Source organism: Oratosquilla oratoria, chromosome 13 (genome assembly GCF_046742065.1).
Source record: "Oratosquilla oratoria isolate Oo_2021 chromosome 13, ASM4674206v1, whole genome shotgun sequence".
NCBI lineage: Eukaryota > Metazoa > Arthropoda > Malacostraca > Stomatopoda > Squillidae > Oratosquilla > Oratosquilla oratoria.
In genome coordinates this window covers 29444656-29449655 of record NC_134789.1, presented here as the reverse complement: position 1 = coordinate 29449655, position 5000 = coordinate 29444656, and the positions used below count along the sequence as shown (strand labels likewise).

At 43.6% G+C, this 5000-nt stretch overlaps 1 protein-coding gene across 2 annotated transcripts in view; it reads left to right on the top strand.

Moving 5' to 3' along the window:
- The window catches only part of LOC143032360 (uncharacterized), a 164250-nt gene that overhangs the window by 115925 nt on the left and 43325 nt on the right, over nt 1–5000 (top strand). The window lies entirely within an intron of this gene.

The window sequence follows — 5000 nt, the reverse complement described above, 5'->3', positions numbered from 1 at the left end:
TAGCTTGACGGTGCATTAATATCATTTAATGTGATTTGGAAAAGGTGTTTGAAGCTATGAATGTTGCGTGACAACCGATGAGCTTCGCCAGAAAATATCTGCGAAGTACGTCAGCCGGCGGCTAAAAAGGTCAGTGTGCTAAACAGACAATTCGGGAACGTCTTCCGCCAGCCATAAAAAAGGCAGTGAAAAGTGCATCTTTGTGTCGAGACAGTTAACATTTCTCTCCTCCCGATGTAAACAGTGCAGTACAAAACATAACGTATAACACTGCCTCCGCTGCCCGCCATCTCATCCTCCTGCGTAATTTCTTTCTTTATTGTCGGTAATGGATTTCCATCTAGGTTATTTCTTTTATTTCTGTTAATCATTCTGTTTGTCTGCTTTTGTATCCTCTCTCTCTCTCTCTCTCTCTCTCTCTCTCTCTCTCTCTGTGTGTGTGTGTGTGTGTGTGTGTCGCCCCCGTCTCTCTCTTTCTATCTCTATTTCTCACATTCCCCATCTCTATCACAATCACTCCCTCTCCTCTTCCGGCTCTGCAACCTTAGAGATAAGCCCTCAACCTGACCCGATATATCAATCTTTGCAGTGGACATCTTTCCTCCATTAGTTCAACTCTGATCTCCATCTCCTTCATCCAGTTCCTCTCCTGTAACCGGTTCTCTCTCTCTCTCTCTCTCTCTCTCTCTCTCTCTCTCTCTCTCTCTCTCTCTCTCTCTCTCTCTCTCTCTCTCTCTCTCTCTCTCTCTTTGACGATCACCTCTCACCCTCCCCATGCTCTTCTTTCTTCTCCTTCCCATTCTGCTTCTCCCTCCCCTTCTTCTCTCTTTTCTTGGTATCTCCCTTTCTCCCTCTCCTTTGGTCACCATGCAGGTAGAAAGTTTTCCTTCAGTCTCCTCTGGTGGAGTTTTCCATAGTTTATGCAGGAACAATGGATAGAATGAATGTGATGAAAGTGAATGAAAGTGGGGTGGGGTGAGGGCGTTTGAGAATGTTCCAGTCATGCCTCGCCAACTCTCTCTGAGATTAGCGGGATATAATTTAGAAGAAAATAATCTTTCCTTTCATAACATACCTCAATAGTCATAATCTACTGCTGCCACGATCAACTTTTCTTCTTTTCCATGTTCCACTCCCTATCGCTCTTTCTTGTATTTTATATTCTTTCTTCCTCCTCCTGTGCTTATTATAGTTTTTCCTTCAACCCTTTTCCTGCTCTTCCTACTCTTCCCGTCTTATTTTTATTTCTATCGTCTCGATTTTCATTTATTTCTGTTTTCGCTTCATCCCCGAAGAAACTTCCCCATTCCATTAAACTTCATTTCTCATGAGAACTTTTATCCCTCTTCCCATTTTCCGTGGCTCCATCCACCTATCCATCACTTCGAACTGAACCTTTCCCCCACCTTCTCTCCCTTCAACCTTGCCCTTTGTCACGGCACTAATTGAAGCCATTTTGCTTATTCTTCTGATGTAGAAATTTCTCTTTTATCTTTTCCTTCTTTGTCACCCCCGTCAGTAGCCATGCGTTCGCCGTGACTTCTCTACATGATCGCACCTACCATAATGCATGTTAGCAAATATCTATAAGACAATTTAACTACAAATCGCTTATGATTCCGGATCACTATAATCTTTTTTTTTTCTACAAAACCATCACCTACTCCACCGCCACCATATTCACGACCAGATACCCCCACCTCCCGCTACAATCGCCAACGTCACGGGCGCCATCACTGCGACTGTCTCGACTACCACCAGTACAGTAGCTCGGGATGACAAACAACTACCCCTTTGCTTTGAGTTTGGTAGAGGTAAACTTGTTTGCTTAGAACAATATACACTATTTCTAGGAAACGCTAAGGCGATTCAGTGAATAGGAAAGAATAAACACATCATGTATTCAGGGAAACAAATTGCGGTTTAAGTTAAACTGAAATAGAAAAGGAGATATAGACAGAAATAGAAAGAGATAAAGATAGAGAGATAGAGAGATAGAGAGATAGATAGATATAGATAGATAGAGAGAGACAGAAAGAGAGCCTCCTTGTTTACCACCACCACCAACAACAACACAGAGCCCGAAAATAATTGCTGTTCACGATGGGAGCCCATCGCACCGCCAATGACGTTCGTTCCATTGTCTGACTCCGGCACTGTATGGCGTCTGCGTGAACCTCTTCTCTCTCTCTTTCTCTCTCTCTCTCTCTCTCTTTTTTTTCTTTTGCCTCACCGACCTCTAGTGACTACTGCCGCCATTGCAGGACGTTTCCGCGTTATTGTTTCAAGGGTTCCTGACCCACGTGGCGCAGGAGTTTTGAACAATACTTGTATATCTTTCATTCCACTTATCAATTCGAGAACTCTTCATGTTGTATTAGTTGTTACTTTTCCTTCTTGGATCATATTTGCTGTGGCATATTAGTTTAATACTGACTCCTGTTTAAATGCTGCTTGACTTATGTCAGATTGGGATTATGTATTTATTTTGACATATTGTTTAGAAATATTCTTATATCGAGTCAGCAGTGGCCTGGCCTACATTTTGGAGAGAAATCAGCCTTGAGGGTTTGATTGCCTACTCAAACTCGTTTTCTTAGTACCGAGTAAGTACTCTCTGCCAGCATTATCATGTCATGCGAATTGTGTTTCATTTACGATTGGTGACACTTTGGTCCATACGAATATTTTCTTCTCTCCCCCCCCCACGTATCAGCATAAAAGGTAAAAGCAAAGAGAGACTTAGCCTCCTCCAATAGAGGGAAGCCAGTCGACTGAAATCAGAGGTCAAGGAGGCGCTTTCGGACGCTGGATGGGAGCGGCGCCAAAGTTCAAACCGCTGCCGCCGACACGGAGCGGAATCGATTCGGTGTGTCAGAACGACGCCTTTAGGGCCTCTCCGTACCATCCTTCTTGTGGCCTTGTTCACACACGTTTGACAGGGAGCGTGTGGGGGTGGGGGTGGAGGGGGAGGTGGGGGGTGGAGGAGAGGTGGGGGCTCGGCTCATCCTGCCCCCGGCAGGTACTCTGGCGCACAAGAACGTTGTTGGGCATATCGACGTCATGAGCTACATTACAAAAACGTCATTGAACTACCTGAGCGTACACATTAAACATTTTTTGATACAGAAAGCAGTCCCATCCCTCATTCCACGACAACAACAGTGGCGACTTCCCCTCTGACGAGGATGACGAAAGCTATGAAATATTAATGACGTTCATAGTGACTCGATATCGCACTTAAGATTCACAAAGAATCCACCTTATGTATAATGAACCTTCGCTGAAGGGAGTGGGTGATTCGAAACTCCGTGAAACGCGAGTCGAAGACTTTTAAAACAAAATCCCGTCAAGATCGAAATCGGTGTCAAATGGTGAAGCTCGGCTGCGCATCTCGATTCGCAACTGTTTCAAGATGGCAGCCACTGTCACAGAGTATGGATGTCCGTAGGCGGCGGTGCAGTGATAGGCGAGCAGCTAGTGACTTATTCCAGCTCGATACTAGCCCTCGGACGCCGTAAAGTACAATTAGTTAATAAGTTTATTTCTTTCGTGAAACCATACTCAGCTCTCTTTTGGTGTTGATTACTACTTTCACTGTGGTTTGGGTCATATTCATTGTATTATCTCCAGACAAAAGTTACATATGGAGGGCTTTCACGAGGCTCTATACTAAAACAATACATAGATAGATCTATGAAAAAAAAATCCATTAAACTGCGATACGGAGTCCAGAGGTCTTTGAGGGTTGGCGCCACAAGGGAAATGATAAACCACAAGCAAAAGAAAGCAAAGAAATAAGAACAAAAAAAAGTTTTAGTGAACATAAACGCTTTGAAGTCATGAAATAAGCCCGTGTTGATAATAAAAAAGCAGATTAGCAAGAACAAATTGAGGGTCGCTGAACCTACGTGAGGTTCGTTGAAGTCAAGTAGTTTGCATAATATAATCGTATCTTTAACATTTTGACAGCAGGAAGTGTCCCTCGGCAGAATGCAACCGCCTGGCGAAAACCAGAATAAAATTGGTACGGGGCACTGCTCCCAGCTGACTAAAACAGCTATAGTCTGCCAACAGCAAAAGCTTTAACGACTTTCATCGCTGAGAAAGGGTTAAATGAGGCGCAGTCGGTCAGTTAGGATTCCAGTTTCCGCCGCATTGCGATGTCATCCTTTTCGGAGTCCAGTTGTACGTGAAGGACTACAGACTGAACGCCGCGCTAAGATGTACTGCTTGGTGGCTCAAAGAAGTATCTGTTCGGGGTTTATTTAACGACTTCCGAACTTCAACGCGCGACTTTTTTTCCTCTCCGACAAGGCTTACCTACCAGAGGTTTCTCACTTCCTTCTTGGTAGGAGTGGAATGGTGAATTTGAGTACATTGATCCGGTGGAAGTGTACTCTTTCGATTTTGTCGGCCTGATAGTGCCTTTTGCTGTTTATTTTCTTACATCCAGCGCCAAATGATTCTTCTCAGCCGGAGGCGACACGGAACCAGCTGAGGTCTCTATTTTGTCCCAAGTCTGAAGCAAAGCATAATAAATAATGAGTGTATACATGTACACTTTTGCGTGTACTTATATGTAAAGTACAAGTACTCGCTTGTGTATTTATATGTATGTGTTTGTGTTTTTTCATAGAGAATGTGTAGGAGGAAATGAATACTAGAGCATCCTGGTCTCACCGAAGTCCCGCGTATGCGCGTTTGCAACCGCGCGTGTGAGCGCAGCACCAATTTCAACAAATTTGAATATTCATGTCTAAGGCAATTAGTCTCATGCGAAGAAGAAGTCCTGTTTCACTTTTCCATTTCCCTTTTCATTTCTTCTCGCTGCCTCCTCGTCTCTTCTCCTTCCTCCTCCGACCCTTCCTTCTGGATTCGTCCATTAGATGTTGTGCTTTGTTATTTTCTTCTAACTCTCAATACTTTTTTTTTTATTTGTTTCATTTTTTTTTCTTCAGTTAACGTTCTTTACAATAGTTACAATATCCTGTTCACTC